The 27,903-nt window shown below is 43.2% G+C and overlaps 1 protein-coding gene across 6 annotated transcripts in view; it reads left to right on the plus strand.

Moving 5' to 3' along the window:
* slc24a2b (solute carrier family 24 member 2b) overlaps positions 1–27,903 on the plus strand; it is a 298,506-nt gene that overhangs the window by 247,992 nt on the left and 22,611 nt on the right. The window lies entirely within an intron of this gene.

Below are 27,903 nucleotides of genomic sequence, written 5' to 3' on the forward strand. Positions count from 1 at the left end.
GCCTTTGATGCACTGATACTTTGTCAAAGCTATGACAAAAAGCAATAAAACAAACGCAAACCCTCAACTCTCACCGTTCACCCATCTCTGCATTAGTTCTCCACATTGCAACCATGCCAATCCATGCTATACCTTGTTTTCCACCTGCCCTTATGGTCCTTGATGCCATCCATGCCAAAAAATGCCATCTAACCACCCACTGTCAACAGATATCAGCCCCAATGTTCCCATGCCAATAATTCACCAATATCACCATGGGCAGACCTCAGGATGAATGCTGGGATAGGATGAAATTACCACGTGTCTATTGAAGAATTTTATATTTTATAAAAAATGGTCATTGATTTAGAAAACTTACAGTCTATTTAACATGCTTTAAACTTAAGTCAAAACTAAATATCACAATTCATAATCCCATTTCAAAACTACTGCCATACCATTTGGAGATGTCAAATTATAAAATGGCATGCACCCCACTGTTATAATGAAAGATTGTGAAATCAGTCATTCAGCAATACTCCTGTAATGGTGGCTCTCAAGCCTATGTCAATTGACATTAAATAGCAAGCACTGATTTTCTTTTAACACAAGACTTTGTTTTCCAAATGTTTAAAGGGCAGAGTGTTAAATGCTCCAGTGCTTTTATGCACATTTCATGCACATCCTTAACCACTAGCAACTTTAAAGGTGTCCCAGAAGAATATGCAAAAGGGATTTTTTCAAAGTTCTCCAGAAACTGTTGATATTCTCTTTCTTGATCTAAAATGCATATAACAAGAAGAAGCTACATAGTTGCTTTCATGAATGATTTCTAATATACTTTCATTGCTACCCTTCCCTGCTGCATTGATTCACCCAGGACTATTTTTGTAATAACGAAGGGATTCTCCATCTTTATGAAAGCTCATGCCAATGTGTGAATAGGACTGACAAATGGAAGAGCTAATGAATTTATCGTAAATGCAATGCACTGATATAACAATTGGATTTTGTATGTCTGTCTGTTATTTTAATACAAGTATGGTTGTTAAAACACAATTCCCCAAATGATCTTTCTTGGTGATACCCAACAGAGTATACTTCATAATTCAAAATAGTGACACCACTGATCTATTTTCCTGGTAGCAATAGCAATCACTTCGGACAGAGCGCATTTTCAGTTTCCTAATATCAGGATCAAAATCCTTTGGAAATAGGAAAACTAACCAATTTACTCCATACTTTGCATGTGCGGCAATGCCTATATTGGTAGAACTCCTAATTTAACCCCATAGGTGTAACGTTCTGAAATTAGAGGTAATTTGTTAAGGATCAATTAAGTTCTTACAATTTATGTATTAAAGATCAGCAAGAACCACATGTAATCACAATGGATTGAATCCTACTAGAGTCTGTCCAAACCTGGTACAAAAACAAATTGATTAATAATACCAAAAACGACCTCATTTCATGTGATGTCTTGCTCCTTGTCATTTGGTTACCTAGGCAACTGAATGAGTTTTGTTGAATTGCAAACTGTTACAACCTTAATGGTACAGATATTTATTTAGACTACCTTCATTATTGTCCCTTCAGAAAAGACCATTTAAAGAAATCAATGAAGCATTAAAATAAATCCAAAACAGCTCATATTGGAGATCTGAAAACAAAACTAAGTGCTATAAAATCTCAGGTCTGGCAGCAACTGTGGAGAGCTAAAGAGTGTCAAATCCTCTGTGACTATTCTTCGGAACTTGAGCATTAAATCTTGCCATTTTAAATATTTTCCCATACTGCCCTGTCTCAAATGATTCAATTTCCAACAACTGTTCTGACCTTCCTTATAGAGTAAACCACTTAAAATGCAGTTACTTTGATGTTCAAGCAGATGTGTTAGGTAGTTTTTACGTAGGAAGTTCTCGAGATCAACAACTTAAATTATTGACCATTTAATCTGTTTTTAATGGTCATGTTTGAGTTGGATATGCTGCTAGGCCGTGGGGAGAATTCACTTCATTAAATATAGTTGTGCGATGTTTCAAATTCAGCAAACAGGTAAGTGAATGCAACAAGAAACAGTAGGCCATTCAGCCCATTGCTCATGGCTGATCTGTCCGTGTCTCAGCTCCTCGTAGCCTTCAATTCCTCTATATTTCAAAAATCTATATACCTTCACTTTTAATACTTCCAGTGATCTCACCTCCGCAACTCTTTGGGGTAAGGAGTTCCATCTCCCTGGAAGAAGAAATTCATTCACACCTCAGTTTTAAATGAGTGCTTCCTTGTTCTGTTACTATTTCCCTTACAATTCAACATCTCCCCCCTCCCACCCCACAGTTCAACATTGCCAAACTAATGCAAATGTCTTCTCAACATTTACCCTTTTAAGCCCCCTTAGTATCTTGTATGTTTCAGTGAGATAATTCCTTATCCTTCCAGACTTGAATTAATAAAAGCCTAAACTGTTTACCCATGTACAATATATGAACCCCTTTACCCCAGGAATCAGCTTAGTGAATCTCTGTTAAACTGATCCAATACCAACATTGCTTTCTTAAATATCGACACCAGAACTGTACACAATACTGCAGGTGTTGTCTCAACAATGCCGTCGAAAGTTGTAACAAAATCTCCCTGTGTTTAAATTCCACTCCTTAGCAATAAAGCCATGAATAAAAATTCATTTGCCGCCTTAATTACTTGCTGCTCCTGCATAGCAAGCATTTTGTGTTTCATGCACAAGAACACCCAGATCCCTTTGCATTTTTTGGAGTATTTCTCCATTTAATCAACAGTTTAACCTTTGAATCTTCCGACTGAAATGCATGAACTGTTATTTTCCTACATTAAACTTCACCTGCCAAGGTTTTTTTGTCCACTTACTCAACTTATCAATATCTTGCAGGTTCCTTATATCCTCATCAACAACATGTCCTCTTACTTTTTATAATAACATTAGTAAATTTGGATATATTACCCTGAGCTCCCTCCTCCAAATCATTAATAGAGATAATAATAATTGAGGCCCTAGAACGGATTCTTGTGACACTTCTCCAATTTCATCTTTCAAAACCCATTAACCCCAACTCTGTTTTCTGTGTGCTAATCAATCCTCAGTCCATGTTGATACATTGCCACTTATAGCGTTGTGCAATAATCTTCCATTTGGCACTTTAATTGAATAACCTTCTGGAAATCTTAAGTACTGTGTACACCTTCTGTTTCATCTTTATTAACTCTGCTTGTTATATACTCAAAAAACTCGAGTGAATTTGACAAACATGATTTTACTTTCACAAAATAATGCTGTTTGATTGTGTTAAGTATTTTTTTTCCTGAATGTCCTGTTATTTCTATTTTAATAATGGACTCCAGCATTCTCCCAGTGACAGATGTTAGGCTGACAGGCCTATAGTTTCCTGCTTTCTGTCTCTCTCATTGAACATGGCTCTTCTCCAGTTTGCTGGCTCTCCCAAAATCTAGTGAGCTCTGGAATATTTAGACCAATGCCTCCACTGTCTCTGTAGCCACTTCCTTCAAAGGCCTTGGATATAGGCCATCTGGACCTGCCTTTAGTCCCATTAGCTTACTTTGTCCAATGGGGTCTCATTTTTGTACCTCATTTGAATGTTTGCACTGAAGAGGCAGCCTAGATGCAAGTAGGGGCTATTGTATTTGAACATGCTTTAAGTAGTTGGATGTTGCATCTACTAAAATGGTGCAAATTGGTCAGGGTTCTTCTGTTGCAATTTTTTTTTGTTAGAAAGAAATATAATTCAGGATTGTTTAGAATTTGTTTTACTCCTTCTTGGGACATGAACAAATTCAGCATTTATCTTTCCTGTTGAGTTGCCAATTAGAAGGTAGTGATGAGCTACTGTCTCATTGCAGCAGTCCAGGAGTAAGGAGTTCCACAATGTTCATTCAAAGATCGTAGTTCTTGCTGAGCTGTTGCTTTTATTCGTCGTGAAAACTGGTCATTTTGACCTGTCCACTAAAGGACAATTGCAGCTTTCTTGGCTGACTCTCGATCATCAACAGACTGGTAGGAAGTGAATACTATGAACTATTCTTACCAATCATCTGCTCACTGATGCTTCATTTAAATTCTGTCAAGATCACTCGGCTGCAGACCTCACCCAGCCTCGGCCTAAGCGTATGCTGAAATGCTGATTTCTGGGCGAGGTGAAAGTAACCGGCCTTGATATCAAAGCTGGATTTTACTAAATGCACTAAGAAGCCCTGGCAAAGCTAGATAACAGACAATCGGGATATCCTAAGACCATACCTGAAGAGTTCCATATACCTGTCAACTCATAGGGCAACCTAGTGTGTGACTGACTAAAATGGGGAAGGGTCTTTCGCGAAGGCACCAAAGATGTGGAGTGACTTTTGACAGGTAAGCATGGAGGTGAAGTTGAGGCATTGTAAGAGAGTCCACAAATTTCCAAACAGCTCATTTACCTGACTTTCCAAGCACGAGCTTCCCTGCAGATCATTTAGACGTTTCAGGCATCTCAGAGTTCAGCAAACCAATAGGAATCAAGTCATTCTCAATCCTGAGACCCTGCTTAAGAAAACAAAAGCAATATTTGAACAATCATTGATGAGTTACAGAAACCTAACTTAGGTTATCAGAACGTACAGGGATTTATCATCATCTTAATATTCTCGTTCATAATATAGCATTTGTGGTTTGGCTGTAATACTGACGCCAGTCTCTGTTATTTAGACTGTTGCCTACCAGACAGCTGCCTATCAGCCCTGATCTGGCATGATTCATGCCCCTATTGGCTCTTTGGACATGCTTTCACTGAAGGACAGTGCGACAGTAGACAGTGTTCATGGCAAGCCTGCAGCTACTGTTTCTAGAAGGATAAAGTCATTTATCAAAATGGTGATGAAGTCTTTCCATCACATCACTTTTTGATTGTACAGTTCTCGACTCTCATCTCCTCTTCAATGCTCATTAGATTTAAATGTTAGTCAGAACAGAAATACCGACCCAGTTGGACTTGCCTCATTATTAAGGGGCTTTACAGAAGTCAGTGTTGTGTCAGGTTTGAAAGATACTTAATCCCCTGAATTCTCTAGCAAGAGGAATCTACCAGATCAATTTAATTTCATTCACTATCGATTACATTTATTACTAAGATCTGGACATTTATTTTCCGCAACTGAATCACACTTGGAATGACGGCTGGCCTTTTACAGGGAAGGAGGTGATGGGATTTTAAAATCATGTCGGGTGGTGTTGGGTCAGGCCCCCGAGTTGACATGCCTGAATGTAATTTCATGATAAATGGGAAGCTGCAAGGGGATGAAGCTCATGTTTCAAAAATGAGCAATTAAACCGTAATTTGGATGATTAAGGAGGCAATTAAACCTGATTTTACGGGGCCCTCAGGATTTTCTGATTAGCTCATGGTCTGCACAGCACCACAGCAGCTTTTCAGGGGAAGCAACTGCTGTTGTTGCTCCAGTCGTGTGGAGAGGCTACTCTGCTTGCATTGTCAAGAAGGAACAGGCTAGCTATTCAATCAGGGTCCAAGCCTGGGGTTTTCGCTGGACAGGAGTGGAGGACTGGAAGGAAGGGGAGGGGATGATTGTGTTTCTGCTGCCACTGAAAGGACACTGTCATTATGCAGGCCACGCTCAGGTAGCAAGGGGAATCTTATATTTCAGCAGGGTTCATTCAGGCAGGAAGAGAAGCCAAGAGGGAGGAGCAGGTCAAGGGAACCAGAATGTGGCAACAGAAAGGGAAGCTTCATAATGGGGCAAAACAACAGGCAGAAAGTCCCAGCATAGGCCACGGGCAGAGACATCCAGGATATGCAGACACCTGATGAGATCCTTCCTGAGGTCAGAACAGTTATGTCTCTCCCAAGAGGCCATGGGAGATGTATGTTGGGGAAGGTGAGACGTGGATTTGTTGCTGGCTGCCAGAGGCTGTCAAGGTCACTGTAAACCTGAAAGTCGACAGCACAGGTTTGTCCGAGAGCTGCAGTGGACATGTATGGCATCTGTTACCAAACTGATGTAGACAAAGCTCAAGAGGCGTTGACTCCAGATCTCGCAGTGTACATGCATTCAGCCATGGGAGTATTCACAGGCCGGCCATTGGCCAACAGTAACTTGATGGGATTCCACTTCCACAGCGTACAACTCATTTGTGACCACTCCCCAACATTCCTGCGGGCTTGAGCTCGTTTTTGTGGGAGCCGTCATGAGACACTCATTTTTCAGTGATCTCGAGGTGCCATAGCTCCCCTTCTTTGAACATGAGGATCAACACTTTCCCACAATAAAGATTAGCTGCTGATGCAGGTGTCAAAATCAGGGCTGGAGTCAGAGTCATGTGCCATGCTGCATTCTGAGCTTCTGACCAATTCAGACCATAGGTCTCCTTAAAGTGGGATGTGGAGGTCTGGATTGATCAGGTGATTCCCTCTTCTGTATTCCCAACATGTCTCTCAGAGATGATGCAAGTTGGGTGTACTCTGCACAACCTGGCACTGCAAAGGGGTAGACCCAGAGTGTTCAAGGCAGAGAGCAGGAACTGCTTTCAGCTATAGAAGGACACATGCGCTACAGCAAGGTGGCTTGAAGGCAAATGAGGCATTTATATACACAGCAAGTGTTGAATGATCCTTAACAGTTCAGACAACTAGCTACATAAAAATCTGTACAAAACTCACTTCCCTCTGCTCTAAACCCAGACCCCCTTGTCCACTTCATGAAGTAACCTCATACTTGCGTCTGAGTCAAAAAGTGTGGCGTTGGAAAAGCACAGCCAGTCAGGCAGCGTCCGAGGAGCAGGAGAGCCGATGTTTCAAGCATAAGCTCTTCATCAGGAATGCTTCATCTGCCATGTGTTGCTTCTGGTATCTCCTGCTGTACTCTTCATTGAACTAGTGTTGATGATGGTAGTAGAACATGGGATACACTGTGCCAGAAGGTTATAGATCCTGGTTGAATATAGTTCTGCCACTGCTGCTGGGCCCACAGCAGGGCAGCATAAATGATCAAGACAAGCCAGAGCAAGCAAACAATGCAGAGGAGAAAGGCAAGAGTTCACTGAGAGCAGCAGCTGAAGCTACGCAGTCACTTGTAACAGGCTGGACCAGTGGGAATGTCAACTTCCAAGGAGGAAAAGTAGGTCTGTGCCAAATAAATTAGAGCCAGAGGGCTATTAGGAAAAATGGGCTATCCTTCCAAGAAAGAAACTCTGACAAAGTGGGGACTGCAGATGCTGGAGATCAGAGTCAAGTGTGTTGCTGGAAAAGGACAGTAGGTCAGGCAGCATCCAAGGAGCAGGAGAATCGACATTTCGATCATAATCCTTTCAACAGAGAATGGATTGGGCATATTGCTCCCAAAGGAAAAGCAGTGCCAACAAATCCAGAGCACCCTGGACAACACAAGGTGTGGAAACTATGATTGGGAAAAGAAAGAAAAAGTGTGCTTGTGGTACACTTGAGAACCAGGCGAGAAAATACAACTTTCAGAGGAGTGGTGAAGAAGCAATCGAGAGAAGCAAAGAAGGACATGACAAGAAACTGTCAACTAACCTGTACAGGGGAATTCCAGGGCATTTAAATAACAAAATGGTGTTGAAAGGAGGAGGAACAGAATGGGATTTACATACTCAGGGCATGGCTGATGTATTTAATGACAGTTTTGCATCTATCTTCTCCAACGAGGAAGATACTGTCCAGACCAAAGGCTAGAAATTCAATCTCCAAGAGACCTTAAAGTTGATGATAAGGAGGTACATAATGAGCTGTTTGTACTTAAAATTAGTGAGGCATTGCGGTCAGATGAAATAATCCAACATTGCTGATGGAAGTGAGAATGGTAATCGCAGAGGCACCAGCAATAACTTTTGGTTTTCCTTAACCCCTGGGACAGAGCCAGAGGACAAGAGAAATGCAAATGTTATGAGTTTATTCAATAAATGGTGTGAGGAATAAGTCCAGCAATTACAGATTCGTCACTTGAACTTCTGCAGGGAAAGTTCTAGAAATAGAAGTTTTGGACAAAATTCATCATCATCTTAGTCTGTCCCTCGGGACTGAGGATGATGTTTTTCCACAGCAGAATTGTTGATTTTGAGATTAATTCACAGGCCAGAGCTGGATCCACATGCACTGGCCAGTTGGTGTTTAATGAGGTGGGTGGGGTGCTCATAAATTCTCGCATGCTTTTCACTGCTTGTGTTTGGCCTCTACCTCAGCCTGTTCGAATTGGTTAACATCTTCACTAGTGCTTTTTCTCCAAGTCTTGGGAAGAGCTTCTCATGCGTTGGTGGGGCTATTGTGGAGAGGCTGCCTTCTTGCTAACCAAGAGGCCACAGTGGGTACTTGGATGATGCAGCCTGCCGAATGCAGTTAATTGATTGAAGCTCGGTCCTAGATACTGGTGATGTTGGCCTGCGAGAGGACACTTGATATTGGAGTGTCTGTTCCAACAGTGGATTTGCAGGATGGTTGTGGGGTAATCATTAATGATGATTCTCTCAGAAGTAGGAGTGTCTGCTGTACATTCCCATGGATGAAAGGGAAGGGAGGAATGTTGCCCTTAGAGGCTGGTGCCGGGCTTAAGATCTTTGTCAGCAAGTTGTCTGTTCCTCAGATGGCCAGAGATTGGCGCACTGGAGATGATGTTCAATCTCATCACTACCAAGGTACCAAAATGTGTCCCAGCAGCTCTCCATGGACTTTGATAATCGAATGTTGCATTTCAGGAGAAGTCCGATTAAGGACCTTCGTCTTTTAGATGTTTAGCCTAAGGTCTATTTCTCTCAGCTACCACTGTGAATGTGTCACTATTGACTTGCAGCTCAGGCTTTGCGTGTGTGCACACAAGTATCATTTACGTAGTGCGGCTTGATGACAGAATTTAGAATGGTCTTGGATCTGGACTGAAGGTGATGTGGGTTGATCAGTTTCCCTTCATCCTGTGGAGAAGCATCGTCAAACCCCATGGATAAGAGGTGGAGTGTTGCAGCAAGGGAGGAGTAAAAGAAGCATTGTTGCGATGACTCGGCATGATTTGATTCCAGTGTGCACACTTATAGGCTCTGTGGTCAATCCATTGGTGAGGTTAATGGTTTACATGTTGTGTAGTCCACAGAGAAGAGTGACAAATTTCTGCAGGTGGCTGAATTTAAGGGACACTCTAAATCCTCCTAGTTGGCAGTGGAGGGCCTATGTCAGGCCAAAGCAGGTAATTTATAAGGTTTTTGCTGCTCTCTGCATTTTTCTTGAACTTTTCCTGGTTCCCCATAATTATTTCCCAACCTCATCTCCAAGACCACCCATGTTCACTTTGGCCCGTGTTTTTGTGTTTATATTTTTAAGCACTTGCTGGACTTTGATATTACTGAGAAGTTTACCATCAATTGTTTATTTTCTCCCTCTTTATCTTGGTCATCATTTGTTGGTTTTTAAGATGTTTCTTATCCTCTGTTTCACTGTTAATCTTCACTACATTATATGTTTCTTTTTAATCTTTTAATTTGACGCTAGGCTTAACTTCCCTCATTAACCATGGTTGGCTTATGCCCTTCTTGGAATCCCTCTTTTTCTCTGCAGTCGACCTTAATTGAGAGTCATTAACTGTTACCTTAAATGTCTGCCATTGTGTCTCAAGAATCTTTGCTGCTAAATGCATTACCCAGTCAACCCCAGACAAATACATCCCCATTCCTTTCTAAATATTATTATTTAAGTTGTATCTGGCCCAAGTTTCTTCTAAATATTACATTCTACCATGTTCTGGTCACTGTTTTTGGGGGGTGCCTTTACTCTGACATTGTTTCTTAAAGCTGCCTTGATATTCATTAAGCAGATCCCAGATAGCCTGATTCCTGGTTGAATCTGCAAATTGTTCTCTGAGACTACCTGGGATGCCCTCTGTGAATTTGATTAAAGCCACCCATAATTAATGTACTGCCTTTTTTACTAGCCCTCATTATCTCTTGATTTGTCCTACATCCTATAGTGTAGCTACCCCCTCCAGAAGGAGAGGATGATAATGTGTTGACACTAGTGCAGTCACTACTAATGCTCACTGGCTTTTCATAGTTATTGGCCAACAGAATTATTGACCATGCTGGAATATCCTTGCATGGGTCACCTGCCCTGGAACTGGAGTAATCCGTTTCCCAGGAGAAACAATTGCCTCCCTCCATCAATCGCCATGAGTAGGTTCAGTCACCGCTGCATCCTCATGGTCACAGTTAAACACTTTGAAAGTGGATTGAGATGTCTCACTCTGCTGGTGAGCGGAGAAGGTCATTGACTCTCTTGCAGCACTGTGACCAGGTTCTCCTTCATGATCTCTGTCCAGGCTTGCTCAGTCAGGCAGAGACTTCTCCTCGTTCTGTCCCTGGTGAAGATGAGCTCCTGCCTTGACCAAATGGTCTGGAGGGAACTACACAGGGAGTCATCACTGAACCGCAGGGCCATCTGAGATCTTGCTTCTGCCTCTCCTGCAGACAGGCCTTACCTGCGTTGTGTTTAGTTGATGGTCTTGAGCTGATGGCATTCCTCAGCTGGAAGCTGATAGTGCCTGATGGCAAGAAGCTGCATGAAGCCTACAGCTGAAGAGATGGTCACTGGCTTCATTCAGGATTCAGGTACTGGCAGCCCTTTGAACATACTGCCACCACTTCCTTCCACGTCAGGTGATGCCACGGATACCACCTCAGTGTTGCCCCCAGGAGCTGAGTGGTCAACGATCACCACTATCAGTCATAAGTTGCCCACATAGTGCAATGGTGCACCACAATTAGAGGCAAGAGCAAGAAGGTGAGCACTGCCACTTCCCAGTTCCATCTCCCCTTTCCAATTGGATCCTAAAAGACCCAGCCATTGTGTAAATATACCATACCATTTTTGATGCAGCTATTTTAAGTGTAGTGCAGGCAACTGCAAGCAATGCTTCTTCCTGTTGTGTATATCAACATCATAGAATTTATAAGATCTTCAGTCTTCACAGAGCTCTATTCCAGACAGCCCCACAGGGTTGTATTAAGCAGCTTTGTGTAAGGAGGTATTTGCAACATATTTGGGAGGGAAGGCCTCATCCAGTGAATAGTGATTTCTAGTGAGTGGATTCTGTGTAATCCTAGGAGTCAATACAGAAGTCATTCTGTTCAAAGACACTGCTGTCAATATCTATCAGGTGGTTTTATACATGATTTAGATATGACTCAGCCTGTATTGTTTGTGGCTAGAAAATTCCTCTCATTGTTGCTGAATATACAGAATCACTTGCTCACAAATACACATAGCCACAGCATGATGGCCTAGATATCAGTGTAAGGTCTGAGCAAAATGATTGGAGTCTGTTTGATATTAACCTCAGTCCTTGTTTATTACCAGGCCAGTGACTGTTTCCAATGCTGCTCTGCAAAGTGGGTGTGTATTTGGAATGGTTGCATTGCTGGTGAGATCTGATAGATCTTGTTGGGGAGAGAGAGGTTGGGGTGGAGTGTACAGGTGTGAAGGGGAATGTTAGACAACCGGTGAAGTGGGAAGGTCAGAAGAGGGAAGTTGTTTTGAAGAAGTGGGGAGGTGATCAACAGGAAGGATGAGCAATAGTCAGCAAATACCCATTGCCTCTGTCTGTCTGTCTCTCTCTCTCTCCCCGCCCCCCCCACCCCCTTCCGAGTGCACCTCGAGATGTAGGTGCTCCCTCTCATCTCTCCCAAGATCTGCAGGACCTCTGTCTGTTGATGAGGTGGCTATCTTTCTAAAGGACTCTGGTTGTAACTACAGAGTCTCAGCCACCCCTTCAACCCCTCAGGAGGTGCATTCTCCATTGGGTCGTCTCTGAGAACATCTCCCTGTCTGCTCTGAGAGATGGAGCACTATGGGAGCTCTTACATTGTCCTAGTTAATGCTGTTCATTATAGAGCAGAAGATGCCTCTGATACATGTAACTGCCTCCCATAAAGGATACTTTTGGCATCTATTTCGAGCTTCTTAAACAACTGCAGTATCATTGCGTTTCTAGGCTGATTTACTAAGGCTTTTGGAGTGCTTTGGTTTGACCTTCAGATATTCATTTTAATCACACAGGGTGATTATAAATTGAACAATTGCTTTAAAGACGCTGTCATCGCTGTGCACTGAAGTACCTTCCTGCTCCTGGGCTGTAATGATTGTAAGTGGAGTGTCCACATACTTGTCAGGTGTGCTTGACAGCTTTAGATAAAAACCCGCAGTGACCTTGTAGCATCTGCAGTTACTGCATGCTGGGAAACCCAGAAGCTCTCTTTTGTCGTATATTGGGCATTATGTGAAAGGAATTAAAATGAGATTGATTCTATAAATGCCGTACAATCCACCGTCAGAGAAATCGACCCCTTGTTTTGGTACTCTTTCAACCTAGGCAAATAATTATTTTTCTTCCCACATCTTAAACGTAACCAGGTAATGTACTCTTGTATTTTTGGCTTCATGAAATTCCATTTTGTTACTAAATAAAACATTGCGCTGCACAATGATATTTGTATTATGATTTTAATGGAGAAATATGTACAATGTTGTCCTTGCTTCAAAGGCTATTCTCATGCAAAACAAATTTATTTGAGAAACAATTGCATTTAGGTTCCAAACAAAATGTAGCTAGATATTTCTGCACATGTCCATCTCTGTAATTTTAAACAATTTGGTACATATTTAACAACAAAAAATGGGTTGAAAGTTGTTGAAAGTTTGCACTAATCTTGATTTGTAATGGGCAGGCAGATGGGGGAATGTCTCCTGTGCATTAGATATAAAAGAACCATAAATGCATTCTGTATAAATGTGTTTGTGGTTTCTATTCTGAGGACACAGTAAATCAGTTCCCTATGGTTAATGGACAAAAATGGTCCTAAATTGTCAAATGGTATATGGTCCTCATTCACTTAACAAAGTTAACTCTGATTTGCTGCAATCTATCTGTCTTCCAGGCTTTTGAACACAACTGAAAAATGATGCTGACTTTTCTCTGTCAGTGGTTCTATTTTTTTTCTTTCTTCCAGTGAACAATCACTATATTTTTCCAGGTCTTACTGCAGTTAGGGTGGAGATTTGTGGAGACCATTGGGAAAACCAAGCCCACAGGCAAGCATGTTCTTTTAAACTTGCCTCAGTGCAGAGGCAGGTTGTACAGTAGGTGTTGTGGACCATTGTCAGTCCGTGCCTGCTCCTCCCATGAGAGCTTCCTCCCATTCTGCCTCTGGAATAAGTCTGTGGGTTAGCTTGGCAACTGAGCCAACTTGAACTTTAAGGCCTTGATTGGCCTTAAAGGGAGTCAGTCTGATTGGCAGCTCACTGAATTTATTTCTGCACCGTCTTTGGGTGTCTGGTAGACAAGGTAAGAGTGGGGGCTCATTTTGTTCCTGTTATCAGACAGAATTTAATTTAGACACCAATAAGCATTTCTCAACCTGTGTGTAAGTAGCAGTTAGGATTAATGTGATGAAATGGCAGTGTAATTTGTGATTAAGTGGTCTATTTGCCCTTGAGAATAATCACTGCATTTGTTTTAAGATCTGGCTGATGTTATTACAGGATAAATCAGATCCCCGCCAGGAACCTGGCTTGGTAGATCATATGTTTGTTTATTCTGGTTTAGCGAATTGGTAAAGTGCTGAAAAAAAAAGCACATAATGCCGCAAACATTGCTTTAACAGCAAAGCAGAGGTTTATTACAAAAGTAACAAAGACAAAATAGAACAATCTATTGGTCAGTGCATTGATTATAGGAGTTGGGAGGTCATGTTCCATTTACTAAGGCATGGTTAGGCCACTTTTGGAAAACTGCATGCAATCTGGTTTCCTTGCTATAGGAATGATGTTGTGAAACTTGAAAGGTTTCAGAAAAGATTTACAAGGATGTTGCCAGGTTTGGAAGGTTTCAGCTATAGGGAGAGGCTGAATAGGCTGGGGCTATTTTCCCTGGAGCATTGGAGGCTGAGGGGTGACTTTATAGATATTTATAAAATCACAAGGGGCATAGATGGGGTGAATACCAAGGTCTTTTCCCCAGGATAGGGGAGTCCATAACTAGAGGACTTAGATTTAAGGTGAGAGGGGAAAGATGCAAGTGGACCTAAGGGGCAACTTTTTCACACAGAAGGTGGTGCATGTATGGAATGAGCTGCCAGAGGAAGTGGTGGAGGCTGGTACAATTACAACGTATAAAAGGTATCTGGATGGGTATATGAATAGGAAGGGTTTAGACGAATATGGGCCAAGTGTTGGCAAATAGGACTAGATTAATTTAGGATATCTGGTCGGCATGGACGCGTTGGACCAAAGGGTCTGGCCAAGATGTATAACACTGTCTCTACTTGAAACCCAAATTCAATGATTTTAAATGCACAGTAATAGTAAAATCCAAGAACATTCATGTATAAATTGTAAAGAAACAAAACAAAATGCCACTCCCAATGCAGCTCCCAAATCACCACTCATATAATGCTCACAGCAGAGTCCCCGTACCTAACACCGAGTTGGGTTTAACTCACTTCCAACTTCAGTTTTTAAACCGGAACTACAGAGAACCTCTTCCTGGGGCTGTCACTCATTGGGGATTCAATGTACTCAGCAAAGTACTTCCTTCAATGTAACATACACCCTACCCAATCTCTCCACCCCCACACCCATCACCACAGGTCATGCTCACAATCAGCGTGCCGAAATTATTCACGTGCACGAGACCCTGGAGTGGCTGGACATTTGTACCTTGGGGCAACATCAGGTTAAGTACCTTTTGAACACTCTGCCTCAGCAAGTAGTGGAGGCAGAGTTGTTGAATGTTTTGAAAGCAGATGTTAATACAGCAGGTCCTTGACTAACAAGGTAGTCAAACTTTATCGGAGTTGTAGGAATGTTTAGTAAAGGGTAAAATCAGATCAGTGCGATCTTACTGAATGGTGGAACAGGTTGGGGGGGCCACTTCTGATCCAAACTTGTGTGTTTGAATTTCTTTATCTGAGAAAGTGATAGTCATCTTCCATAACAATTCAGCCCACATACTCAGTCAAAGTAATCAGTGTTAACATTGGTTAATAGCCTTTTTGCCTTGGATTCATTTGTTCTAACTAATTCCGGTCAGGAATATTTATCTGAAAGATATTGGCTAAAGATAGAGTAAATTTAATTTAAAATGAGAAACAAATCCACATGAGAAGATTTGAGAAAAGCGTCCCTGCTTGTGGTTTTAATAAGCAATTTAGAAGCAAGGAGGTAATTTGGTAATTTTCACATTATGTCGAACCTGTTGCTCAGTTCCCAGGCAATTATAGGTTAATCTAGTTGTGGTACCACTGTAACCTCTGATTGCTATGCCATTGCAGATCTGCTGATTATAATTATGGCATTTACTCTAATGTACTTTCACATTTTCACTGTCATGGTGATTCTCTGTTGGTCTTTCAGTTGCTAGTGGCGTTGTGTATTCACCACTAATTGTGGTATGTTACCCTCGATGATAATCTAAAATCTACCATAATGATTAATACATTCCATTTGCCATTTCATATTAGTGAATACAATTTTAGAAGAGCATTTCAATCTCACCGACCACAATTGAGAAAACAATTGTAAGAATCCATTTCAGTGAGTCAGATTAATGATGATCCTGTTTATTGGGTAGCTGCAGGTTTTTGCTGGTGAACATATTATCATTTTTAGTTACGTCTTGATTTGAAGGGTATCCAATCAGGGTTGCAGTTTTTCTGCTAGGGGACTTTGTGTCCCTGAACAGCCTGATACTAAACACACAGATCTTTGGGCACATGGGGAAGGGCATCTCACACAGTGGTGCATTGGATACCACTGCTGCCTCATAGCACCCAGGGACCCAGGTTCAATTGTGTTCTTCGGGTAACTGTCTGTGTGGAGTTTGCGCATTCTTCCTGTGTCTGCGTGGGTTTCTTCCTGGTGCTGTGGTTTCTTCCCACTGTCCAAAAGTGTGTAAGTTATGAGGATTGGCCATGGGAAATGCAGGGTTATAGGGTAGGTAGGTAGGTGGGTGGGATGCTGTTCAGAGGGTCGGTGTGGACTTGAGGGGTCAAATGGTCTGCTTCCACACTATAGGGATTTTATGATCTCATGAGTTGGTGGAGTTGAATTTGCTTTTTCGTGTTTTCTGCTGCATCATTAAGATATTGAGAGTTGAAGCATGATGGACAAGTTGGCACCATTTGAAACAATTGATTACAAGCTCCTCCGAGTCATTGGAGTTAATGCTGCTGAGCTCCAAGGACAGCTCGGTGTCTTTGAAGCATTTCCTTGTTTGCCCGGAGATTTTGGGATTGTGAGTTGAATAAAGGTGACCCGACCATTTGATTTTGCAGCACAATCCACAGAGCCTTACGATTCTTTCAGTCAAATGTCAGGGTTAGCTTGAATGAAATGAAATGTTCCTGGTGACGTTCTCAACATTTTTCTAGGTCTTTGTTACTCACCAATTCCAGGTCAGAGGTTACCTCTGGCGGCTCTAAAGCCACATTGGGTCTCTGGGAGGATTTCCTCAGCTGCAGGAAGTAGGTGATTCAGGAGAACATGTGCTAGTATTTTCACTGCCATGCGCAAGAGAAAAGTATCTTAATATTTTCCCCAGAGTGATCTATCCTTTGTCTTGAAGGTAGCTACAACTGCTGCATTTCTGATTTTGGAATGGGGAAGAAGAGTCCTCTATCCTTCAGAATTTCAAGGATGAGTACACACAGTGTTGAAGTGAACAGACATCTGCTCATCTTAAAGACATCAGTTGAAATGCCTTCACGCACAAACCATTTTAACTACGATCCCATCACCCTTGTACTCACTGACCTACATGGGCTGCCTATGGTCTATTCTCATCTTTGTGTTGCAATCACTGTATGGTGTTGCCATCCCTATCACTGTAAACTCTTGAGGTCTGTAGTGAATTCTGCTTTACAAACCTTCCAGTCTCTTGTGCATCCCTCATATTCTTCAAGCCATCATTGACAGTAATGGCTTGAGCCACTGAGGACCAAAGTCCTTGGTACCCAAACTGCTATTTGCAACCCCCAATGGGATGACAGAGAACAAGTTTGAGGCCATGAATGCATGGGGCCCACAGGATCAATTCTGCCAAACAACATGAGGTGGACAGTGAGCTCAGAGTTCTCTCTAAATCCAGTAAGCGCTTTCTGCAGCATGAACTGAGTGATCCTGGGATATTCATACATCACCCAGTGCAGGCAGATGTTAACAGAGATGGAGGAGAGGCAAAAGCAAGGAAGAACAAAGAGACCATGGTGAGTAGGTGCATGGTGGCTCACTGGTTAGCACTGCTGCCTCGCAGTGCCAGGGACCTGGGTTCAATTCTAGCCTCTGGCGACTGTCTGTGTGCAGTTTTTGCACATTTCTCCCCGTGTCTGTGTGGGTTTCCTCCGGTGCTCCAGTTTCCTCCCACAATCCAATGATGTCCAGCTTAGGTGAATTGGCCGCAGCAAATTATGTGTTACAGGGTGGGTATGGGTGGGATAACTTTTCAGAGGGTCGGCGTGCACTCGATGGGCCGAGTGGCCTGCTTCTGCACTGTAGGGATCCTATGAGTGGGGATGGAGGTGGTTTGGGAAGAAGGATCGCTGAGTAAGAGAGAGAGAGAGGTATGGTTTTTGGAAAGAGATTAAGTGGAGAGGTGGTTTTGGGAGAAGGGAAGGAATATGTTGTGGTGAGGTGGGGGAGGGGAGCAGGTGAGTGGTGTTTTAAGGGAGGTGGATGGAGGAAGGTGGGCCTTAATGGAGACTTCTGTCACCACGGAACGTGGAGTTTGGTTGAAGTCCATGCGAGTACATAAAATATTTTTGCGAAGTATTTTATAAAGAGCTTTTCCTAATAATGTAATATATTATAAATCAGCATTTAAGATATCTGAATTTTAATTATGCACTGAATGTTACTACACTGCTTTATGGCTTTTGTTTATGGGGTCATTTTAATTTTCAAATGTTAAAGTTGAATCACATTAGACAACAGTGATGAAGTGGTGTGAGAAACAAAGCTCTCACACACTTCAATAATTGCAGTCCGAGACAAAATCTGAATCAGTAGTTTCACCATGGACATCCAGTCCCTGTACACCTCCATCCCCCATCACGAAGGACTCAAAGCCCTCCGCTTCTTTCTTTCCCGGCGTACCGACCAGTACCCTTCCACTGACACCCTCCTTCGACTGACTGAACTGGTCCTCACCCTGAACAACTTCTCTTTCCAATCCTCCCACTTCCTCCAAACGAAAGGAGTAGCCATGGGTACCCGCATGGGCCCCAGCTATGCCTGCCTCTTCGTAGGATATGTGGAACAATCCATCTTCCGCAACTACACTGGCCCCACCCCCCACCTTTTCCTCCGCTACATCGATGACTGTATCGGCGCCGCCTCGTGCTCCCACGAGGAGGTTGAACAGTTCATCCACTTCACCAACACCTTCCACCCCGACCTCAAATTCACCTGGACAGTCTCAGAATTCTCCCTCCCCTTCCTCGACCTTTCTATTTCTATCTCAGGCGACCGAATCAACACGGACATCTACTACAAACCGACCGACTCCCACAGCTACCTGGACTACACCTCCTCCCATCCTGCCCCCTGTAAAAACGCCATCCCATTCTCCCAACTCCTTCGACTCCGCCGCATCTGCTCCAAGGAGGACCAGTTCCAAAAACGCACAACCCAGATGGCCTCCTTCTTCAAGGACCGCAATTTCCCCCCCGACGTGGTCGACGATGCCCTCCACCGCATCTCTTCCACTTCCCGCTCCTCCGCCCTTGAACCCCGCCCCTCCAACCGCCACCAGGACAGAACCCCACTGGTCCTCACCTACCACCCCACCAATCTCCATGTACAGCGCATCATCCGCCGTCATTTCCGCTACCTCCAAACGGACCCCACCACCAAGGATGTATTTCTCTCCCCTCCCCTATCAGCATTCCGTAAAGACCACTCCCTCCGTGACTCCCTCGTCAGATCCACACCCCCCACCAACCCAACCTCCACTCCCGGCACCTTCCCCTGCAACCGCAGGAGGTGCAAGACTTGCGCCCACACCTCCCCCCTCACCTCTCTCCAAGGCCCCAAAGGAAACTTCCATATCCGCCACAGATTCACCTGCACCTCCACACATATCATCTATTGCATCCTCTGCACCCGATGTGGCCTCCTCTATATTGGGGAGACAGGCCGGCTACTTGCGGAGCGTTTCAGAGAACACCTGTGGGACACCCGGACCAACCAACCCAATCACCCTGTAGCTCAACACTTCAATTCCCCCTCCCACTCCACCAAGGATATGCAGGTCTTTGGACTCCTCCATCGTCAGACCACAACAAAACGATGGTTGGAGGAAGAACGCCTCATCTTCCGGCTAGGAACCCTCCAACCACAAGGGATGAACTCGGATTTCACCAGTTTCCTCATTTCCCCTCCCCCCACCCTGTCTCAGTCAAATCCATCAAATTCAGCACCGCCTTCCTAACCTGCAATCTTCTTCCCGACCTCTCCGCCCCCACCCCAGTCTGACCTATCACCCTCACCTTGACCTCTTTCCACCTATCACATTTCCGACGCCCCTCCCCCAAGTCCCTCCTCCCTACCTTTTATCTTAGCCTGCTGGACAAACTTTCCTCATTCCTGAAGAAGGGCTTATGCCCGATACATCGATTCTCCTGTTCCCTGGATGCTGCCTGACCTGCTGCGCCTTTCCAGCAACACATTTCCAGCTCTGAATCAGTAGTGTCCTTTATTTTTACACTTGCAAGTGGGTGTGATGTCCAGTGCCTATAAGGCAGAGGACATACACACCAAATTCAATTCATACACAATATTTATATAATTTGGTTTCTTTTGTTTTACATTGCTCCTCCCCTGTTTACATCCTCCACTTCCCTAAGACTGGCCCCATTACTCCTGTCCATGTCTTGCCTTATCCGGCATTGTCTGTGACAAAATGCTTATTTCAGGCCTCACAAGGCCGTTTGACCCCATCCCACTGCAGGTCATTGTTAGGCATATTCTTTCTTCATCAGTATCTACCCCCTCCATCTGGGCCTCTTCTGAGGCCATTATGATCCCTATTAACTCTTTAATTGGGGTTTGTTCCTGTATCTCTGTAAAAGTGGGAAACAGACGTTTATACCTACTGTTTGTACAGGTGTATCTAGCTTAACTTCATCCCCTCACAACATCTTATCTATTTTCCCATAATATCTACCATTGTTTTACAATCACGTTTCATGCTGGCAAATGACTTTAGCTAATACAAAAACAATTATATATTTCCTCCACATCGTTTCCATTCTTGTTGACTCAGCTCTTGGCTAAAACAATTACACACTGGTGCGAGTTCATTTACTTTGTATAAGTAAATGGAATTGCAGAAGTAACATTATTTCTCCCACATCCCACAAGTGGCCTTGATCCTGGGATCCCCTGTGTAAATACATCTACCTCGTATCTCTCCCTTTGCTTTCAATAAGCTCCTAAACAAACCTCTATGACAAATATTTCCCTGCAACTGCCTCTTCCTGTGGCTTTTTGCTCATTTTTACTTGATGTTAACTGTGCAAGTTGGCATTTAGGACAATAGCAAAGCCAAAAAATCTCTCACTGCTTTTGTTTTACACACTTTAGCATCTGCATCCAAGATGCTGATATTGCAGGCAATGTGTAAATGTTAATTCCACACTGCTCTGCACACCATCATCTTACACATTTCTGTGGATGTCCATGGCCTGTTTATTGTAAGACACTTCTGTGCAGTTGATCTCCATCACTGATAATGCACACAGAGCAACCACAGCACTAACGAGCAGCAGCAGGATTGAAACAGGTTGGTTGCACCATACTGCTTAGATGCTGGTTTGTCATTTTTAAACTGCTGGTTTGGGTTCTGAGTGCTTTGGCTTTTTTGCCTTATTTTCTGCCTTCCGCAGTTGACAATTCTAAGCCAACAAAAGCTGCTTCTATGTCAGCTTGACCATTCCTGCTCCTCCTGGTCTCGGGGGGGAAAAAAAAGTAAAACAATTTTCCTGCAACTGAGGCTTCTGTTCTTGCATTTTACTGGATGTTCCCACAGGATGGAGTTAAAGCTGCACTCAGTGAGTGAGGCCCGATTGAAGCCTTGGGCCTAGAGCTGAATTTTGGTAGAAGGACCCTGATGGCTGGCATGACCACTTGCTCCAAGGAGCAGATCAAAATTACAGAAGGCTTGATCCAGTTTGTAGATCAGTAAGTGAGTTCCTGATGAAGGGCTTTTTCCCGAATCGTCGATTTCGAAGCTCCTTGGATGCTGCCTGAACTGCTGTGCTCTTCCAACACCACTAATCCAGAATCCATTTCACCCGTCCAGTTTCAGCTCTGTCTGTCAGGTTAAAATCGCTCCTAATGTTTTCTCCAGGACACTGGTGATATCTTTCTGCCTTGAACTGCTCAGTGGATAACACTGCTGCCTAACAGCGCCAGGGACCCAGGTTCGATTCTAAACTTGGGCAACTGAGTTTGCATATTCTCCCCATGTCTTGCATGGGTTTCCTCCAGGTGCTCCAGTTTCCTCCCACAGTCCAGCAATGTGCAGGTTAGGTGGATTGGCCATGGGATTTGCAGGGGTCGGGTAGGGGAGTAGCTGACAGAAGAAGCTTTAGCTGGCGCAAGCTTTCTATCACCGCTCCTCATGTTACTGGCCCGTCATACAAATGAAGAACCTCAAAATACATGGGTCAGTATACTTCCCAGCCAGTTGTTGTAGCGAGCACCATCTCTTCAGGTAAAGATTGCCATGGTAATTGTTTGCGATGTTGTTTCCATTTTGTGTAACAATTGCAATCTGTAAGTTGTCCATCTGCCACAAAATAGTGGCATGCTCCTTTGATCAGTGGGAGTTGTTTTAACCGAATTAATTTGTTAGAAAACTGGAAGCATTAGATCTTCTGACTATTCTTCTGACCTTGGTGAGGATTTAAAATAGAAGCGCATGACTGATAATCATCCACCCAATGTCCTATGGTAGCTTAGGTTAAAATTATTAGATTAGATTCCCTACAGTATGGAAACAGGCCATTCGGCCCAACAAGCCCACACTGACCCTCCGAAGAGTAACCCACCCAGACCAATACCCTACATTTACCCCTGACTAATGCACCTAACACTGTGGACAATTTAGCATGGCCAATTCACCTAACCTGCACATCGCTGGACTGTGGGAGGAAACCGGAGCACCCGGAGGAAACCCACGCAGACAGGGGGAAAATGTGCAAACTCCACACAGTCAGTCGCCCGAGGCAGGAATTGAACCCGTGTCCCTGGCGTTGTGAGGCAGCTGTGCTAACCACTGAGCCACCGTGCCACCCATTATCCCAAAAAGATAATCAAAACTTTTGATCCCCATCCAGAAGTATTCCATTGTACATACATGAACCCACCATGGGGGAAATCCTCACTTGCCAACACTATTTTATTCACCATTGCAAGTGGCAGTAATGTTTGTTGGAAGACTTTTTTTAATATCACTGTCTGAGATCACTCTATTTGCAGTCTGATGCAGGTGGGTGGCTCTTATTATTTCTCTCTGCTTGTTGTCTGTTGTATTAGATGAACAGTGTGCAGTGAAAAACCACCTTACACTCCAGGGGCTCCATTCTAATCTGCCCTTAACTGTCTGAAGTCAACAGCTCCCAGTGAAACAAAAAATGAGGTGGACTGACTTCAAGCAGCTGACTGAAGTGTTAATTAGTACTGAGCCTTGGAGCAGTGTTAGCAGCAACTTGCTGTGTTGTGCTCTTCATAGCTGATATAATTAAAGGCTTGGCAGAGCAGTTGTGATTTTGTTTTGTCAATCTGATCAATGGCGAACCCCAACTTCATTCACGGTGAGCTACCGTACGTGGTACAGCACCAAGGGAACAGCTGAAAGTTGACATGGTTTTGAATATTGTCAGATTAATATGCCAGTCACAATATTCCCTGCTGTAGCTGCTAACTTTATGTCAGTGCTCAGCAGCAGCAGTGAATGGGGAGAGGATAAATGATCCTGTCAAGAATTTATGCAAACACTATTTATTCTCTAAGACTTTGGTCTGACACAAGGGACTGAGTTTTCCATCTGAGTTGTGATCCTTGCATTGGCTTCAGTTCCAGGTAGACCAAGCAAGTGGGAGGCCCAGTAAGAGTTGTAATGCACACTGGCTGTAGCTGTGGCCATCACATCCCAGTTGATCTGTGTTGGGATAGAGGAGAACCAGCATCATTGCCCCCAGCCTGCCTCTTGGTCTCCTCATCCTCCCTCCTGTGGGCTCTCAGTCCTCAACCAGAGGAACTGGTGAAGCAAGTATCCATGGATGTAAGTTTGCTCGCTGAGCTGGAAGGTTTGTTTTCAGATGTTTCATCACCATACTCATTATCAGTGAGCCTCCAGTGAAGAACTGATGGTATGGCCCAATTTTTATTTGAGTTCAGGTTTCCTTGGGTTGATGCCATTTCTTGTTCTTTTTCTCAGGGGGTGGTAAATGGGATCCAAGTCAACGTGTTTGTTGATAGTGTTCCGGTTAGAATGCCATGCTTCTAGGAACTCTCGTGCATGTCTCTGTTTGGCTTGTCCTAGGATGGATGTGTTGTCCCAATCGAAGTGGTGTCCTTCCTCATCCATATGTAAGGATACTAGTGAGAGTGGGTCGTGTCTTTTTGTAGCTAGTTGATGTTCATGTTTCCTGGTGGCTAGTTTTCTGCCTGTTTGTCCAATGTAGTGTTTCTTCCAGTTCTTGCAAGGTATTTTGTAAATGACATTAATTTTGCTTGTTGTCGGTATAGGGTCTTTCAAGTTCATTAGCTGCTGTTTTAGTGTGTTGGTAGGTGTGTGGGCTACCATGATGGCAAGAGGTTTGAGTAGTCTGGTAGTCATTTCCGAGATGCCTTTGATGTAGGGGGGAGTGGCTAGGGTTTCTGGACGCATTTTGTCTGCTTGTTTGGGGTTGTTGCCGTGGGTGGACTGTATTCATTGGGTACCTGTTCATTTTGAATGCATTGTGCAGGCGATTTTCCTCTGTTTTTCATAGTTCCTCTATGCTGCGGTGTTGGTGGCTCATTGAAATGATGTTCTAATGCAGCTTCATTTGTGTGTGTTGGGATGATTGCTTCTGTAGTTCAGTATTTGGTCAGTATGTGTTGTTTCCATGTAGATGCTGGTTTGAAGCTCCCCATTGGCTGTTCGCTCTACTGAGACATCTATGAATGGCAGTTTGTTGTTATTTCCTCCTCTTTAGTGAATGTTATGCCAGTAAGGGTATTATTGATGGTCTTGAAGGTTTCCTCTAATTTGTTTGTTTAGTCATAGCAAAGACGTTATCCATGTAGTGGACCCAAGTTTGGGTTGGATAGTTGGCAGAACTGTTTGTTTGAGTCTCTGCATTACTGCCTTTACTAAGAACCCTGATGTTGGAGATCCCACGGGTGTTCCATTGGTTTGTCTGTAGGTTTTGTTGTTGAAGGTGAAGTTGGTGGTAAGGCACAGGTCCACTAGTTTGACGATACTGTCCTTGCTGATGAAGTTGGTAGTGTTTGATGTATGTGTCTTTGGTTCTTCTAATAGTGCAGTCAGTGTTTCCTTGGCAAGGTTGATGTTGATGAATGTGAATAGGGCTGTTACATCAAAGGACACCATTACTTCATCCTGTTCTATCTTGGTGTCTTTGGTGGTCTTCATGAATTCTTGGGTGGAGTGGATGGAGTGGTGTGAGTCTTCTACTAAGTGTTTTAGTCTTTGGTGTAGCTCCTTGGCTAATCTGTACATGGTGTTCCAGGTAGCGAATCAATGGGTCTGAGTGGGGCTCCTGGTTTGTGAATTTTGGATAATCCGTAGAAGCGTGGTACGTTGGATCCGTCTGGTTTCAGTTTTTGGAAGACAGTCTTATTTATTTCTCCAGATTTCTGAAGTTTTTTTGAGTAGGGCTGTGATTCGGTTGTCTAGTTGTGCGGTGGGATCTATCGCCACTTGTTGGTAAGTGTTGGTATCTGCAAGTCGTGCGTTTGCTTTCTCAATGTAGTCTCTTTGATTTAAAATGACTGTCAATCGTCCTTGGTCTGCAGGTAGGAGGATAACATATTTTCATCTTTCTTTTAGTCTTTCCAGTCTTTTCCTTTCTTGTGTATTGAGTGTGTGTTTCCTTCCTTTTTCCTGCTTAATATTGGTGTGACTGTCTGTCTGATGGTTTGCCGGGTTTCTTTTGGGAGTTGGTTGTCTTTCAGTGTTGCTGCTTAGATCTAAAGCAATATCCATTTTAAATTTAATTAAGATTCCTTTGTCAATAATCTACTTCACCAATGCGACGCGTATCCATATAAAGTCCTCTTCCCTTGAGCGAGTTAAAATTTACGAAAAATTTTAAACTCCTCTGGATAGCTTCCCAACTATGGCATTGCAAAGAAATGTCAGTTTCAATTATTCCGAATGTGAAATTATCTGAGACTCTAGGTTTTTCCACTGTTGAAACAGCTCTAAAGGTCAGGAGTCCATCTAGCTGGTCTGCCCGAATTGCAACTTAGGCCTGTTCCAGAGAATGAGATCAATATGCTTCTAGCCCACTCCTACCTTGCTGTGGTTCATGTGCTGATGGGGTTTATGTTCCTGGCCGTAGCGGCTTCATGAAGACATCTGAAGTTTGAAGAAAGAAATCTGTACCTGTCTGTGCACCTCCCACACTAACTCAGTCATCTTTTCTCTAAATAGAAATTTAATTTTACATGTTGGTTTATAGAGCAATATTTCTGCATGTAGTCACAGCACAGAAATGAAGACAATATTTCCACATGGGTTTGGAGAGACATCAAGGATCATCCTGTCTCACCAACAAGCCTCACAGGCTGCTCATTGTATTAAAGACGCTGCAGCCAAAGATTCAGAAATGAAGACACCATCTGATTTCAGTAGTTACTGTACAATAAGAGGACGACTTGGGTGTTTTGCAATTTACAATTTAGCTTTTTTGCAGAGGATCATATTCCCTTTATTGCTGCATGATTAGTAATTAATGAATACTGTTGCATGGGTTGAAACACAGGAATAATGTTTGAGATTTTACTTAATTATTCGAACAGTTGAAGTGAATGCTTAAGGTTGCAAAGTATCAAATGCAAAAGTCTGTGAAATTCTCCCATTTCCCTGGTTGATGATTACAGCCAACATACAGCGTAAGGAAAGAAATGTGAATGCTGGAAACATGAAATGAAAATACTGGAGAAACACAACAGGTTAGAGAAATCAAGTTAATGTTTCAGGCTAGGATAATTTTCATTAAAACAGTTCATCAGAAAGTTTGACTAGTCAACTTCAACTGATGGCTGTTTGTATGATGTTTCTGCTGTAGAATGGCTGCTGCCTTTGTCCATCAAAAAGTTCCAGGTGAAAGAAGCCCCCAATAAGGCAGTTTCATTTATTTTGCAATGTTCTTGAGCCTCTTTTCCAGTAAAGCCTTCTGGATTAGCACTTCCCATTTCAAAAATACATTTTGACAGATTATAGACAGGGTGGTGAAAAAGGTGTTTGGTATGCTTGCCTTTATTGGTCAGTGCACTGAGTATAGGAGTTGTGAGGTTGTGTCATGGCTGTACAGGACATTAGTTCAGCCATTTTTGGAATACTGCACTTCATTCTGGTCTCCCTGTCTTAGGAAGGACATTATGAAACTTGAAAGGGCTCAGAAAAGATTTACAAGGATGTTGCCATGATTGGAGGGTTTGAGCTATGGAGAGAGGCTGATTAGACTAGGGCCGTTTTCCCTGGGGTGTCGGAAGCTAAGGGGTGACCTTATAGAGGTTTATGAAATCATGAGGGGCATTGATGAGATAAATAGACAAAGTCTTTTTTTCTGGGGTAGGGAAGTCCAAGACTAGAGGGCATAAGTTTAAGGTGAGAGGGAAAAGTTTTAAAAGGGACCTGAGGGGCAACCTTTCACACAGAAAGTGGAACATATATGTAACGAGCTGCCAGAGGAAGTGGTGGACAGCATTTAAAAGGTATCTGGATGGATACATGAATAGGAAGGGTTTGGAGGAATTTGAGCCCAATACTAGCAAATGGGATTAGACTAATTTAGGATATCTGATTGGCATAGGCTGGTTGGACAAAAGGCCTGTTTCTGTGCTGTACACCTCTATGACTGAACTCAAAAGAAGAGCTTGAGAGAATCTCAAAGACATGATTGAAGATGCTTTTGAAAGTGGGGTAAGATGTGGCTTTGAATTAGGAGACAGCGACCTGATGAATGAAGATTATGGCTTCAGTGGTTGTGTGTGGTATGTAGAAGGCACATCTTTGGTAATGGGTTAGATGAATGTTACAAAGGTGGAGTGGACCAAGGCCACAGGAATTTATAGACCACTAAAGGGATGAAATTAGAAAAGATTGGACATTTAAGTATTAACCTTTTTGAAGTAATAGGTAGTTAATCCATTGTAAGGGCAGGAAGCTGAGGCTAGGTAGATCCTTCCTCCCAAATGGAACTTGCAGCAGCTCCAAGTTTAGGGAACATCTCTTTGTGTTGGTTGTACATGTCTTGCTATTTGTTCTTTACGTTCTGTCATGCTGAAGTGCAGCTGCGTGAAAGCCAGCAAGATGAGTTATATTTTGCTACTTACTTGGAAGTGGATATTAGCTATGACTGAGAGAACTGAGGCTGGATTTCAGATGACTTGAAGTTTATACAGGATAGAGCCAGATCAGAGCATTTGAAAGCAGTAGGTCTGCCCTTCTGGGAATATGTTAAGAGCACTATTATTATCGTATCTGACATGTCGTAAATCCATCTACTAATATTGATCAGTGTTTACGTGGGCATGGTGGACATTAAATAGTCTCTATAGCAACCGCAAAGCTGTACTGTTCTCAACCAGTAACTGT

The sequence above is a fragment of the Chiloscyllium plagiosum genome, unplaced genomic scaffold (assembly GCF_037043375.1).
Source record: "Chiloscyllium plagiosum isolate Xiang-an unplaced genomic scaffold, Cpla_swu_hap1 HiC_scaffold_2, whole genome shotgun sequence".
NCBI classification, from domain to species: Eukaryota; Metazoa; Chordata; class Chondrichthyes; order Orectolobiformes; family Hemiscylliidae; genus Chiloscyllium; species Chiloscyllium plagiosum.